A 15570-nucleotide genomic window follows, 5' to 3' on the forward strand; every position below is an offset into this window, starting at 1 on the left:
GCCAACGACTGGGAAGGCTGGCTGGGGATGCCCTGGCTGGCTGCTACCTGCCCACTAGGCGGCAGTGTAGCCGTCCCACTCGCCTCCGTCTCTGCCTGCGAGGGCAAGACTGGGGACTTTGTGTGGACATTAGCTGGTTTTGGATCTATGGGGGCCACCTGCAACTTGCCGTCTTTGATCCTGATCTTCTTTCTTTTCCCCCCCTCGTCTCTACCCTTTCTTTTCCCCACCCTCTGCTGGTTCTTCACTTCCTTCCCCTCCTTCTCACTCTCACTTTCACTGTCGCTTTCGCTTTCCTCCCCCACGGACTCAATCCTTATGGCGTCATAACGAGAGCCGAGGGGGAGTGCTGGCGCTGAGAGGGCCCTACTCAGGGGGGGGCCGCTGCTGGATCCGGGCTCCCTCCCTGCCTCGTGTTCTGCATCAGAGGAGCTACTGGAGGAGCTAGTGGAGTGGCTGTTGTACTCTCTCTCTGGGCTGGGGGAAGGGGTCCTCGTAAAACGGGACATGTCTCGGGGGCGGGGGGGTGAGGGGGGTGCTGGTGATGATGGTGGTGCTGGAGTCTGGGTCTTGGATACTGTTGGTGGTGATGTGGACTGATCTTTGTTACTTGCTCCCTCTTCCTGCTCAGGCCTAGGCTTGTTCGTATTTGCCTTGCTGGCTCTGGCCATGTTGGCATAGGAAGAGGGGCAGTCCTTAAACAGGTGCCCCTTCTTTCCACACAAATTGCACTGCCTCTCTTCTCTGCAGTGGCTGGTCTCGTGGGGGGCGCCGCAGTTCCTGCACTTGACTACAGTACACGCGGCCGCCAGGTGTCCTAATTCCCCACATTTCCTGCAGAGTTTTGGCATCCCATTATAGAATACCAGCCCTCTGTTGGGCCCTAACACTATGGAGTTTGGAATGTGGCGGACGCCTCCAATGCCCGATGGATCAACATTAAGGCGTACCAGCCACTTTCTGGCTCCTGTCCAAACCCCATCTTCGTCTGTAATTTTCCTCCCTTCTGATGACACCCTCCCATAGCGGTTAAGCCATGTTGTAATATCATAGTCGCTAACAGCCTCATTGAAAAATTGGACAGTAACAACTTTCATTTCTCTGTCTGTCAGAGCATCCACACAAAATTCTTTGTATGGAGCGAGATATTTATTCTCCCCCCAAAAGGACCACATTTCTTGTAACTTTTGGGGGTTCCTAAAACTGACCTCAAACACTTCCTTAAGCCCTGGCAATTTCACCAAACAATTCAAGTCAGAAGGGGAAAAACCCATACCCCTCTGAAGAATGGTCCGGCTGAACTCCAGTCTCGTCAGTCCTGGTTCCGTTTCCTCTTGCTGGGTCCTTGTGAAGCGCACCGCATTGTGCCTCCTGGTCTCCTGGGTTGGCCGGAACGCCATCCTTCAGCTGGCTCCTCCGATTGGGGTGGGAGAAGCCTCTGGACGTCCGGGTTGTCTCTCTCTACGAAAAAGAGACAACGTAAGCAGCAAATCTGGGCAGTTGAAGGAACTATTACTTTAGTCCCTGAGGAGATGGTCGCCTCGCAAGAGGGACCCCCTCCCCAGGTGAACGGTGTCCTTCCCTGGCGGAGTAGGGGGCGCTGCTTGGCACCGAGACCACGTAGGAAGAATCGTGGCTGTGACGCCTCCTCGGGGTCCGGGGCCGCCCTCTGCTCCTCCCAGATGGCGCCCTCTGCTGGGCGCCTGCTGCTCTCTCGGTCTGGATCTCGATTACAAACAAAGGCTGGGGATGAGGTCGTCTAGGTCATCAAAGGGTCCTCAAAGGTCGTCTGGATGGTAGGTCCTCCTTCTCTCTAACTCCAGGAACGTCTGGAAAAGCCGGAACTGCCTGAAAAAGAAAAAAACTGGAACCGCCTGTAAAAGAAAAAACTGCTCTCAACAGTCAACAAAATCTTGAAAGACCCTCGGCCTGGATTGGGCAAGCCAAAACCAGACTGAGCATTAGTCTTCCAAAAAGTTGCCGAGCTGAAGAAAGCCAGTCAAAAATAAAAAAAAATTCTGTTCCTCCTCACCCGAACAAACCTCTCACAGACCCTATCATATTAAACTGATAAGAACAGATACTACACTTGATCTTAGCCAAAAGGCCGAGAAGCGATGGCGACTTGGCCCTTGCCCGGGGCCCCCCAGCCCGGACGGCACAGGGGGATTCAAAGGTGGGTGCAAAATTTCAAGCACAAGCAGACCCCAAAAAAACGGGCTGCTGCTTCCAGAGGGGAAATGTGCAATTTAAACAGGAGAAAACAAAACAAAGCAAAAACACACACATAACACCAAAAACAAAACATAAACTGGCGGAGTGCGTCTTACAAATAGTCATGCCAAGCTGCTATGCTGTGCAAGGTGCCTTGGGTAACTACAACTGTGCCTCGCTGGCTGGCTGGCTTGCTAAGAAGGTCCTGGCATAGGGACATGTTCCACCACACTTGTCTGGTTAGCTGCATGCTCCCAGGAAACAAACTGCTGCTGTCTACATCATCACCACATGTGAATAAAAGAAAGAAAGACAGCAAGAAAGAAAGAGAGAAAGAAAGAGAGAAAGAGAGAAAGAAAGAGAGAAAGAAAGAAAGAGAGAAAGAAAAAAAAAGAAATAAAACGGCGGGAAAACTTGCATCAACACTGGCACTCTCCCTCCATCAGGGGTAGACAAAATGCTCACATGAGAGATCCAGATCTGACTTTGACCAACGTTAGAGAAAGGTGTGCACCGTTCCCGGAGGTACTGCAATACCGGGCCGATGCGTGGAGTGGATGGAGCAAGCCCCTGTTCCATCTCCCGATTCCAAAAATCAATTTAATATATGGTCCCCTGATAGGGGACGTATCAGATATTAAACTGATAAGAACAGATACTACACTTGATCTTAGCCAAAAGGCCGAGAAGCGATGGCGACTTGGCCCTTGCCCGGGGCCCCCCAGCCCGGACGGCACAGGGGGATTCAAAGGTAGGTGCAAAATTTCAAGCACAAGCAGACCCCAAAAAAACGGGCTGCTGCTTCCAGAGGGGAAATGTGCAATTTAAGCAGGAGAAAACAAAACAAAGCAAAAACACACACATAACACCAAAAACAAAACATAAACTGGAGGAGTGCGTCTTACAAATAGTCATGCCAAGCTGCTATGCTGTGCAAGGTGCCTTGGGTAACTACAACTGTGCCTCGCTGGCTGGCTGGCTTGCTAAGAAGGTCCTGGCATAGGGACATGTTCCACCACACTTGTCTGGTTAGCTGCATGCTCCCAGGAAACAAACTGCTGCTGTCTACATCATCACCACATGTGAATAAAAGAAAGAAAGACAGCAAGAAAGAAAGAGAGAAAGAAAGAGAGAAAGAGAGAAAGAAAGAGAGAAAGAAAGAAAGAGAGAGAGAAAGAAAAAAAAAAGAAGTAAAACAGCGGGAAAACTTGCATCAACACTGGCACTCTCCCTCCAGCAGGGGTAGACAAAATGCTCACAGGAGAGATCCAGATCTGACTTTGACCAACGTTAGAGAAAGGTGTGCACCGTTCCCGGAGGTACTGCAATACCGGGCCGATGCGTGGAGTGGACGGAGCAAGCCCCTGTTCCATCACCCGATTCCAAAAATCAATTTAATATATGGTCCCCTGATAGGGGACGTATCAGATATTAAACTGATAAGAACAGATACTCCTTTATTGAGATTTTACATTTTTTACATTTACACCCATTCGTTTTTTTCATTCATTTTACATTTCTTTTAAAGATGACATTCATGCATACAGACATACATTTTGTTTTAAAAGCATTTAAAATACATTTAAAAACACCAAGACAATTGTGCTTTGTACATGGTTAAAACAGACACAGATTAAAATCAACATGAAAAAAACCTGTGCTGCTTTAAAAGTGACTGGAAAAAAAGAACCATCTATAAAAAACCAGTGTTTGTGAGGGCCGGGGAGTGCTCTCTAAAAAAGTTCAAAAGTGAACATAAAACTAGATCTAAAACAGGGACAGGGGAAAAAGGACAGTGTATAGAACAGTGAGTTAAAATTCTAAAATTTTAAAACACTTAAAATGTAACTTTTAATAGTTTACATTAAAAATCTTAAAGATACATAAAACAAAACAAAATCAAATAAAACATTCAACGTAAATCAAATAAAAGTCCATAAAACTGAAACAAAAAGACTACATAAAACCAGGGCACAGTTGAAAAAACGGTCATGCCAGCTAAAAAGGGCGGAATGCTGGCATGACAAAATAAATAAAAGGCTTAGCGGTGCCCCGTAGTCCCGCTCCTAGGAGCTAGCGGTTCCAGTTTTTTCCTTTATTCCATCTTCACGTCCTGAAGTCCGGCGATCCTCCACTCCGCGCAGGCCTTGTCCTTCCCGAGGGTCCGGATGTCCAGAATTACAAAGTCCTTGATAAGAGTTTGTGCCCTTCTGGTCGTGGTGATAGTGTCTAGCTCCTGCTTGTGATAGACACAGACGTTACGGCCTTCCCACAGGATCTGCTTGACAACATTGATGACACGCCAAACGCACTTAGCTGTGCTGGTATCGATTCCTCCCGCAGGCCCATAGAGCACAGTCTCAGCGGTCATCTTGGCCGTGTCAGCAAACCTGTTTAGGAAGACAGAGACAGAGAGCCAGACACTGCCAGCCACATCACACTCCCAGAAGATATGGGCTGGTGTTTCTCTCTTGCTTCACTTTGCATAGGGGCATGTTTCTACTTGGGCTAGTCCCCTCCTGAACATGAACGCTCGAGTGGGGAGTGCACTGTGGACGGTGTTCCATGCTATATCCTTCTGGACATTACTGAGGCAGCTGTGAGACACATTCTCCCAGATTTTTTGGCTTTGGGTGAGGGAGAAAGTAGCTACTTTTTCAATTTCCTGGGAACCGGCAAGATATTTAGTTACAGCCTTGTATTCCCAGGAGGCCAATTTTGCTTTATCTAAGCCCAATTTATATATAGTGTCCCTTAAGGTTCTATAATACAATGGGGGGTCCCAGGAGTACGGCACGGTGTTATCAATAGTGCAGAGGCCCAAGGCCCTGAGACAGGTGGCAAAATAGAAATGATTCATGTAACATACCTTCCTGTCCAGGGCCTGGATGTTCTTGATAGTTTGCGTGAGCCCCTGCACTCGGGTGAGCTGCACAACGTCCGGGACCCCCTTACCTCCCTTCTTGTCGGCTTTACTCAGGGTGGCTCGCTTTACCCTCTCCATCTTGCTGCCCCAGATAAAGCGGTGGATAATGCGGTCCACCACTTTTTTGGTGGTCCTGTCTGGGGGAAAGATTTTTCCTACATAAGAGAGGATGGGGAACAGTATAGACTTGGTTATTAATACTCTACCCGTCATTGTTAAGGATCTTGTGCTCCATCCGCCAATCTTTTTACGGACCTGGTTAATGGCCGCCGTCCAGCTCTGGGCCCCCGAGCTATTGTTCTCGAAAATGAGGCCCAGAATCTTGATTTTGTCCTTTTTGACAGGGTACATGTCCGACAGTTCCCTATCTACCTGCCAATTTTTAGACACGTAGACTTCGCTCTTGGACTTATTAATCACTGCCCCGGTCGCCGTGCAGTACTTCTCAAGGATATTACTAATCCGAGGTACCGACGATGTGTTGGTGCAAATGAGTGACACATCGTCCATATATGCTGTTGTTTTGACCTGGACCCTGTTGGATCCAGGCAGCTGGAAACCAGTTATATTGGTATCCCTACGAATTGCCTGCAGGAGGGGTTCAATGCACACGACATATAGCAGTGGGGATAGTGGGCAACCCTGTCTGACCCCTGACTGGATAGATATTTTACCAGTCAGGTGCCTGTTCACCAAGACTCGGGTACTAATGTTTGTATATATGGTTTTAACCCACTCCATAAGTCCAGGAGCGAATTTCATCTGGTCCATCACTTTGTACATATATTCATGGCTTACCCTATCGAACGCCTTCTCCTGGTCAAGGTTGAACAGGCAGAGGGGATGGTTCCGTTCTCTAGAATAAGCCAGAATGTCCCTTGTTAACATTAAAATATCCGTGATGGACCTCCCTGGGACGCCACAAGCCTGGTCGGGGCCAATGACCAAAGGGAGGTGTACTTGTAGCCGGAGCATCAGAGCTTTGGCTAGTATCTTGTAATCCACGCAAAGGAGGCTGATTGGGCGCCAATTCCGTAGATCTTTAACTTCCCCTTTCTTATGAAGGAGAGTAATTACACTCTCCCGCATAGAAGGGCCCAACCGCTTCTCCCTGTAGACCGCTCTGTAGACCTCCGCTAAATGGACTTTTAGCATGTCCCAAAAAAGATGGTAATACTCACCCGGGATGCCATCTGGACCTGGCGTCTTACCGGTGTTCATGGTCTTAACCGCCTGGGTGAGCTCCTCCAGCGTGAGTTCTGGGTCCTTCTCCTCCTCCTCGTCGTCCCGCACTGAGTCAGGCTCCAACTGGCTCAGGAACCACTCTATCAGGGTGTCATCTGTAGCTTTGATGTTATATAGGTCCCTATAGAAGTTCTCTACCACTTTTTTCACTCCCTCACTATCCTCTACTATCCTCCCCCTGCTGTCGAGCATGGAGGACATCAAGTGCCGCTTCTCCCTCGTTTTCTGGAAGAAGAAGCGAGTACACTTTTCGTCTTCCTCCATTTTTTGCACTTTTGCATTGTGCATGACCTTTCGTTGTTCCTCCCTACAAAGCACTGAAAGATCTAGCTTGGTCTGGGCTATCTCGTCGCTTACAGGGAACCCCCGAAGCTGAAGCAGGCTCAGACGCTGGAGGGCAGCATTCAGGTGTTTATATTTGGCCCTCCTTTCTTTTGCTTTCCTCTTGCCTGCTGCTATGAAATAACCCTTAGTTCTGATTTTGACCATCTCCCACCACTCTATAGGGGAGTTGAATAGGTCACGCAAAGTGGTCCACTCAACAAGCCTGCTCTTATAGGCTGCAGCTATGGAGGGGTCATCGAGTAAGGAGGTGTTTAATTTCCAAACCCCTGACCCCATCTGGGAGGTCTGAGGGACCTGCAATGTTACCTGCAGGAGCCTATGGTCAGAGAAGAAGACGGCCTGGGTGTCTACTGCCGTCTTCGTAAGGGAGCTGGTATGCAGGACGAGATCTATACGGGAGAAGGAGGTCCCAGATGAGCTCACCCAGGTAAAGGGAGGCACCAGGTCCTTACCTGCATCACACAGGGAGAAATCAGATATTACGGAGGACAAAACTCTACTAGAGCGGTCGTTGCGTGGCCTGCTCCGGTCTACGTCCCTCAGAGCACAATTGAAGTCACCTGACACGATGACGGGTACGTTCCCCAGCAGGAGTGGACGCAGCTGTGGAAAAAATTGAACTCTTTCGTTTTGGTTAGTGGGTGCGTAGACATTGACCAGTCTGAGGGGAGTGTTGTTGTATGTCACATCCACGCTCAGAATTCTACCAGGTTCTACCTCCCTGCTGCTGCGGGAGGTAATAAATGTGTTTTTAAACAGGATACCTACTCCGTCGGCTCTGGCTATGTTGGAGCCCGACCAGAAGGAGTCCCCCAGGGTCCAACTCTCCTTCAGGTCCCTATAATCAGGGCTCGACGAAATACCACACTCCTGCAGAAAGATGAGATCTGCTTTCAAGTTAGCTAGATAGTTTAGTACATCAAATCTTTTTTGTGTCTCCCTGATGCTCCTGACATTAACAGACACACATATCAGGGCCATCAGGGTAGCTAACAAGAAAAGGAGTCGCTGCGTCCACCCCATAGCGACTATGATTGGGAGGTCGGGACACTCTTCCTACTCTTAGCTCTACGCTTGCTTCGAGGGGGCTTGGGCTTATTTGCAACTCCCATCACCCCTGAGAAGGTACTCACTGCTGCCTCGTCCAAGAAGGCACCGACTTTATATGCACAGTACGTGGAGTTGTTGGGGCTATTCAACTCCCCACAAGGTAAGTCTGGTGGAACTTGCTCAGGGCCCCTCGGAACGTGTGGGTCAGCTTTGTCCTGGGGGGGGTTATGACAGACAGCATTCTTTGGCTGTTACCGTCTGTTGAATTGGAGCTGTTAGCAGACTTCTGGCTTACCGCGTCCAGGGGTATTCCCATGTCCTCCAGTGCTGTATCTAGGAGGACCTCTAGGGGGCCCCTGGTTTTGCCCATACAAGGGAGGGGGTCAAGGATGCTTTGAAGGGAGGCCCTTCGCTTGAAGAGGGTCATTGCTACAGAGGTACTGCTGGTCAGGGAAGGTGTTGACCCCGACCTCTCCCTCGGTGCATTAGTGAACACCTCTTCTGCGAGGTGTGCTAGGGTTTGTGCCAACGACTGGGAAGGCTGGCTGGGGATGCCCTGGCTGGCTGCTACCTGCCCACTAGGCGGCAGTGTAGCCGTCCCACTCGCCTCCGTCTCTGCCTGCGAGGGCAAGACTGGGGACTTTGTGTGGACATTAGCTGGTTTTGGATCTATGGGGGCCACCTGCAACTTGCTGTCTTTGATCCTGATCTTCTTTCTTTTCCCCCCCTCGTCTCTACCCTTTCTTTTCCCCACCCTCTGCTGGTTCTTCACTCCCTTCCCCTCCTTCTCACTCTCACTTTCACTGTCGCTTTTGCTTTCCTCCCCCACGGACTCAATCCTTATGGCGTCATAACGAGAGCCGAGGGGGAGTGCTGGCGCTGAGAGGGCCCTACTCAGGGGGGGCCGCTGCTGGGTCCGGGCTCCCTCCCTGACTCGTGTTCTGCATCAGAGGAGCTACTGGAGGAGCTAGTGGAGTGGCTGTTGTACTCTCTCTCTGGGCTGGGGGAAGGGGTCCTCGTAAAACGGGACATGTCTCGGGGGCGGGGGGGTGAGGGGGTGCTGGTGATGATGGTGGTGCTGGAGTCTGGGTCTTGGATACTGTTGGTGGTGATGTGGACTGATCTTTGTTACTTGCTCCCTCTTCCTGCTCAGGCCTAGGCTTGTTCATGTTTGCCTTGCTGGCTCTGGCCATGTTGGCATAGGAAGAGGGCCAGTCCTTAAACAGGTGCCCCTTCTTTCCACACAAATTGCACTGCCTCTCTTCTCTGCAGTGGTTGGTCTCGTGGGGGGCGCCGCAGTTCCTGCACTTGACTACAGTACACGCGGCCGCCAGGTGTCCTAATTCCCCACATTTCCTGCAGAGTTTTGGCATCCCATTATAGAATACCAGCCCTCTGTTGGGCCCTAACACTATGGAGTTTGGAATGTGGCGGACGCCTCCAATGCCCGATGGATCAACATTAAGGCGTACCAGCCACTTTCTGGCTCCTGTCCAAACCCCATCTTCATCTGTAATTTTCCTCCCTTCTGATGACACCCTCCCATAGCGGTTAAGCCATGTTGTAATATCATAGTCGCTAACAGCCTCATTGAAAAATTGGACAGTAACAACTTTCATTTCTCTGTCTGTCAGTGCATCCACACAAAATTCTTTGTATGGAGCGAGATATTTATTCTCCCCCCAAAAGGACCACATTTCTTGTAACTTTTGGGGGTTCCTAAAACTGACCTCAAACACTTCCTTAAGCCCTGGCAATTTCACCAAACAATTCAAGTCAGAAGGGGAAAAACCCATACCCCTCTGAAGAATGGTCCGGCTGAACTCCAGTCTCGTCAGTCCTGGTTCCGTTTCATCTTGCTTGTTTCTTGTGAAGCGCACCGCATTGTGCCTCCTGGTTTCCTGGGTTGGCCGGAACGCCATCCTTCAGCTGGCTCCTCCGATTGGGGTGGGAGAAGCCTCTGGACGTCCGGGTTGTCTCTCTCTACGGAAAAGAGACAACGTAAGCAGCAAATCTGGGCAGTTGAAGGAACTATTACTTTAGTCCCTGAGGAGATGGTCGCCTCGCAAGAGGGACCCCCTCCCCAGGTGAACGGTGTCCTTCCCTGGCGGAGTAGGGGGCGCTGCTTGGCACCGAGACCACGTAGGAAGAATCGTGGCTGTGACGCCTCCTCGGGGTCCGGGGCCGCCCTCTGCTCCTCCCAGATGGCGCCCTCTGCTGGGCGCCTGCTGCTCTCTCGGTCTGGATCTCGATTACAATCAAGGGCTGGGGATGAGGTCGTCTAGGTCATCAAAGGGTCCTCAAAGGTCGTCTGGATGGTAGGTCCTCCTTCTCTCTAACTCCAGGAACGTCTGGAAAAGCCGGAACCGCCTGAAAAAGAAAAAAACGGGAACCGCCTGAAAAAGAAAAAACTGCTCTCAACAGTCAACAAAATCTTGAAAGACCCTCGGCCTGGATTGGGCAAGCCAAAACCAGACTGAGCATTAGTCTTCCAAAAAGTTGCCGAGCTGAAGAAAGCCAGTCAAAAATAAAAAAAATTCTGTTCCTCCTCACCTGAACAAACCTCTCACAGACCCTCGGAGGGAGCGGGCAATGCCACTACCCTCTAAGCCTTAGTCTTAGAAAGATTTATTCGAACTGAAGAGAAGCCAGAGTATATGGCTGGCTAAGAAGGACCTGGCATAGGGACATGTTCCACCACACTTGTCTGGTTAGCTGCATGCTCCCAGGAAACAAACTGCTGCTGTCTACATCATCACCACATGTGAATAAAAGAAAGAAAGACAGCAAGAAAGAAAGAGAGAAAGAAAGAGAAAGAAAGAAAGTGAGAAAGAAAAAAAAAAGAAGTAAAACGGCGGGAAAACTTGCATCAACACTGGCACTCTCCCTCCAGCAGGGGTAGACAAAATGCTCACAGGAGAGATCCAGATCTGACTTTGACCAACGTTAGAGAAAGGTGTGCACCGTTCCCGGAGGTACTGCAATACCGGGCCGATGCGTGGAGTGGACGGAGCAAGCCCCTGTTCCATCTCCCGATTCCAAAAATCAATTTAATATATGGTCCCCTGATAGGGGACGTATCAGATATTAAACTGATAAGAACAGATACTACACTTGATCTTAGCCAAAAGGCCGAGAAGCGATGGCGACTTGGCCCTTGCCCGGGGCCCCCCAGCCCGGACGGCACAGGGGGATTCAAAGGTGGGTGCAAAATTCCAAGCACAAGCAGACCCCCAAAAAACGGGCTGCTGCTTCCAGAGGGGAAATGTGCAATTTAAGCAGGAGGAAACAAAACAAAGCAAAAACACACACATAACACCAAAAACAAAACATAAACTGGAGGAGTGCGTCTTACAAATAGTCATGCCAAGCTGCTATGCTGTGCAAGGTGCCTTGGGTAACTACAACTGTGCCTCGCTGGCTGGCTGGCTTGCTAAGAAGGTCCTGGCATAGGGACATGTTCCACCACACTTGTCTGGTTAGCTGCATGCTCCCAGGAAACAACCTGCTGCTGTCTACATCATCACCACATGTGAATAAAAGAAAGAAAGACAGCAAGAAAGAAAGAGAGAAAGAAAGAGAGAAAGAGAGAAAGAAAGAGAGAAAGAAAGAAAGAGAGAAAGAAAAAAAAAGAAGTAAAACGGCGGGAAAACTTGCATCAACACTGGCACTCTCCCTCCAGCAGGGGTAGACAAAATGCTCACAGGAGAGATCCAGATCTGACTTTGACCAACGTTAGAGAAAGGTTTGCACCGTTCCACGTCGTTGCGTGGCCTGCTCCGGTCTACGTCCCTCAGAGCACAATTGAAGTCACCTGACACGATGACGGGTACGTTCCCCAGCAGGAGTGGACGCAGCTGTGGAAAAAATTGAACTCTTTCGTTTTGGTTAGTGGGTGCGTAGACATTGACCAGTCTGAGGGGAGTGTTGTTGTATGTCACATCCACGCTCAGAATTCTACCAGGTTCTACCTCCCTGCTGCTGCGGGAGGTAATAAATGGGTTTTTAAACAGGATACCTACTCCGTCGGCTCTGGCTATGTTGGAGCCCGACCAGAAGGAGTCCCCCAGGGTCCAACTCTCCTTCAGGTCCCTATAATCAGGGCTCGACGAAATACCACACTCCTGCAGAAAGATGAGATCTGCTTTCAAGTTAGCTAGATAGTTTAGTACATCAAATCTTTTTTGTGTCTCCCTGATGCTCCTGACATTAACAGACACACATATCAGGGCCATCAGGGTAGCTAACAAGAAAAGGAGTCGCTGCGTCCACCCCATAGCGACTATGATTGGGAGGTCGGGACACTCTTCCTACTCTTAGCTCTACGCTTGCTTCGAGGGGGCTTGGGCTTATTTGCAACTCCCATCACCCCTGAGAAGGTACTCACTGCTGCCTCGTCCAAGAAGGCACCGTCTTTATATGCACAGTACGTGGAGTTGTTGGGGCTATTCAACTCCCCACAAGGTAAGTCTGGTGGAACTTGCTCAGGGCCCCTCGGAACGTGTGGGTCAGCTTTGTCCTGGGGGGGGTTATGACAGACAGCATTCTTTGGCTGTTACCGTCTGTTGAATTGGAGCTGTTAGCAGACTTCTGGCTTACCGCGTCCAGGGGTATTCCCATGTCCTCCAGTGCTGTATCTAGGAGGACCTCTAGGGGGCCCCTGGTTTTGCCCATACAAGGGAGGGGGTCAAGGATGCTTTGAAGGGAGGCCCTTCGCTTGAAGAGGGTCATTGCTACAGAGGTACTGCTGGTCAGGGAAGGTGTTGACCCCGACCTCTCCCTCGGTGCATTAGTGAACACCTCTTCTGCGAGGTGTGCTAGGGTTTGTGCCAACGACTGGGAAGGCTGGCTGGGGATGCCCTGGCTGGCTGCTACCTGCCCACTAGGCGGCAGTGTAGCCGTCCCACTCGCCTCCGTCTCTGCCTGCGAGGGCAAGACTGGGGACTTTGTGTGGACATTAGCTGGTTTTGGATCTATGGGGGCCACCTGCAACTTGCTGTCTTTGATCCTGATCTTCTTTCTTTTCCCCCCCTCGTCTCTACCCTTTCTTTTCCCCACCCTCTGCTGGTTCTTCACTCCCTTCCCCTCCTTCTCACTCTCACTTTCACTGTCGCTTTTGCTTTCCTCCCCCACGGACTCAATCCTTATGGCGTCATAACGAGAGCCGAGGGGGAGTGCTGGCGCTGAGAGGGCCCTACTCAGGGGGGGGGCGCTGCTGGGTCCGGGCTCCCTCCCTGACTCGTGTTCTGCATCAGAGGAGCTACTGGAGGAGCTAGTGGAGTGGCTGTTGTACTCTCTCTCTGGGCTGGGGGAAGGGGTCCTCGTAAAATGGGACATGTCTCGGGGGCGGGGGGGTGAGGGGGTGCTGGTGATGATGGTGGTGCTGGAGTCTGGGTCTTGGATACTGTTGGTGGTGATGTGGACTGATCTTTGTTAATTGCTCCCTCTTCCTGCTCAGGCCTAGGCTTGTTCATGTTTGCCTTGCTGGCTCTGGCCATGTTGGCATAGGAAGAGGGCCAGTCCTTAAACAGGTGCCCCTTCTTTCCACACAAATTGCACTGCCTCTCTTCTCTGCAGTGGCTGGTCTCGTGGGGGGCGCCGCAGTTCCTGCACTTGACTACAGTACACGCGGCCGCCAGGTGTCCTAATTCCCCACATTTCCTGCAGAGTTTTGGCATCCCATTATAGAATACCAGCCCTCTGTTGGGCCCTAACACTATGGAGTTTGGAATGTGGCGGACGCCTCCAATGCCCGATGGATCAACATTAAGGCGTACCAGCCACTTTCTGGCTCCTGTCCAAACCCCATCTTCATCTGTAATTTTCCTCCCTTCTGATGACACCCTCCCATAGCGGTTAAGCCATGTTGTAATATCATAGTCGCTAACAGCCTCATTGAAAAATTGGACAGTAACAACTTTCATTTCTCTGTCTGTCAGTGCATCCACACAAAATTCTTTGTATGGAGCGAGATATTTATTCTCCCCCCAAAAGGACCACATTTCTTGTAACTTTTGGGGGTTCCTAAAACTGACCTCAAACACTTCCTTAAGCCCTGGCAATTTCACCAAACAATTCAAGGCAGAAGGGGAAAAACCCATACCCCTCTGAAGAATGGTCCGGCTGAACTCCAGTCTCGTCAGTCCTGGTTCCGTTTCATCTTGCTTGTTTCTTGTGAAGCGCACCGCATTGTGCCTCCTGGTTTCCTGGGTTGGCCGGAACGCCATCCTTCAGCTGGCTCCTCCGATTGGGGTGGGAGAAGCCTCTGGACGTCCGGGTTGTCTCTCTCTACGGAAAAGAGACAACGTAAGCAGCAAATCTGGGCAGTTGAAGGAACTATTACTTTAGTCCCTGAGGAGATGGTCGCCTTGCAAGAGGGACCCCCTCCCCAGGTGAACGGTGTCCTTCCCTGGCGGAGTAGGGGGCGCTGCTTGGCACCGAGACCACGTAGGAAGAATCGTGGCTGTGACGCCTCCTCGGGGTCCGGGGCCGCCCTCTGCTCCTCCCAGATGGCGCCCTCTGCTGGGCGCCTGCTGCTCTCTCGGTCTGGATCTCGATTACAATCAAGGGCTGGGGATGAGGTCGTCTAGGTCATCAAAGGGTCCTCAAAGGTCGTCTGGATGGTAGGTCCTCCTTCTCTCTAACTCCAGGAACGTCTGGAAAAGCCGGAACCGCCTGAAAAAGAAAAAAACGGGAACCGCCTGAAAAAGAAAAAACTGCTCTCAACAGTCAACAAAATCTTGAAAGACCCTCGGCCTGGATTGGGCAAGCCAAAACCAGACTGAGCATTAGTCTTCCAAAAAGTTGCCGAGCTGAAGAAAGCCAGTCAAAAATAAAAAAAATTCTGTTCCTCCTCACCCGAACAAACCTCTCACAGACCCTCGGAGGGAGCGGGCAATGCCACTACCCTCTAAGCCTTAGTCTTAGAAAGATTTATTCGAACTGAAGAGAAGCCAGAGTATATGGCTGGCTAAGAAGGACCTGGCATAGGGACATGTTCCACCACACTTGTCTGGTTAGCTGCATGCTCCCAGGAAACAAACTGCTGCTGTCTACATCATCATCACATGTGAATAAAAGAAAGAAAGACAGCAAGAAAGAAAGAGAGAAAGAAAGAGAAAGAAAGAAAGAGAGAAAGAAAAAAAAAGAAATAAAACGGCGGGAAAACTTGCATCAACACTGGCACTCTCCCTCCAGCAGGGGTAGACAAAATGCTCACATGAGAGATCCAGATCTGACTTTGACCAACGTTAGAGAAAGGTGTGCACCGTTCCCGGAGGTACTGCAATACCGGGCCGATGCGTGGAGTGGACGGAGCAAGCCCCTGTTCCATCTCCCGATTCCAAAAATCAATTTAATATATGGTCCCCTGATAGGGGACGTATCAGATATTAAACTGATAAGAACAGATACTACACTTGATCTTAGCCAAAAGGCCGAGAAGCGATGGCGACTTGGCCCTTGCCCGGGGCCCCCCAGCCCGGACGGCACAGGGGGATTCAAAGGTGGGTGCAAAATTTCAAGCACAAGCAGACCCCAAAAAAACGGGCTGCTGCTTCCAGAGGGGAAATGTGCAATTTAAGCAGGAGAAAACAAAACAAAGCAAAAACACACACATAACACCAAAAACAAAACATAAACTGGCGGAGTGCGTCCTACAAATAGTCATGCCAAGCTGCTATGCTGTGCAAGGTGCCTTGGGTAACTACAACTGTGCCTCGCTGGCTGGCTGGCTTGCTAAGAAGGTCCTGGCATAGGGACATGTTCCACCACACTTGTCTGGTTAGCTG

The 15570-nt window shown here is 50.5% G+C and overlaps 3 non-coding genes and 2 pseudogenes across 3 annotated transcripts; all 5 read right to left on the bottom strand.

The window, feature by feature from the left end:
* Positions 1-1913: 1913 nt before the first annotated feature.
* Positions 1914-2119, bottom strand: LOC131738610 (U2 spliceosomal RNA; annotated as a pseudogene).
* Positions 2120-2717: 598 nt separating this feature from the next.
* Positions 2718-2908, bottom strand: LOC131739038 (U2 spliceosomal RNA). The gene has a single exon (XR_009330206.1). It is a non-coding gene; the product is annotated as a U2 spliceosomal RNA (small nuclear RNA).
* Positions 2909-3511: 603 nt separating this feature from the next.
* Positions 3512-3681, bottom strand: LOC131738423 (U2 spliceosomal RNA; annotated as a pseudogene).
* Positions 3682-10733: 7052 nt separating this feature from the next.
* Positions 10734-10924, bottom strand: LOC131738981 (U2 spliceosomal RNA). Its single transcript, XR_009330149.1, has one exon. It is a non-coding gene; the product is annotated as a U2 spliceosomal RNA (small nuclear RNA).
* A 4113-nt stretch (positions 10925-15037) lies between these two features.
* On the bottom strand, positions 15038-15228 carry LOC131738982 (U2 spliceosomal RNA). Its single transcript, XR_009330150.1, has one exon. It is a non-coding gene; the product is annotated as a U2 spliceosomal RNA (small nuclear RNA).
* Positions 15229-15570: the final 342 nt, after the last annotated feature.

Source organism: Acipenser ruthenus, chromosome 10 (assembly GCF_902713425.1).
Source record: "Acipenser ruthenus chromosome 10, fAciRut3.2 maternal haplotype, whole genome shotgun sequence".
Classification (NCBI taxonomy): domain Eukaryota; kingdom Metazoa; phylum Chordata; class Actinopteri; order Acipenseriformes; family Acipenseridae; genus Acipenser; species Acipenser ruthenus.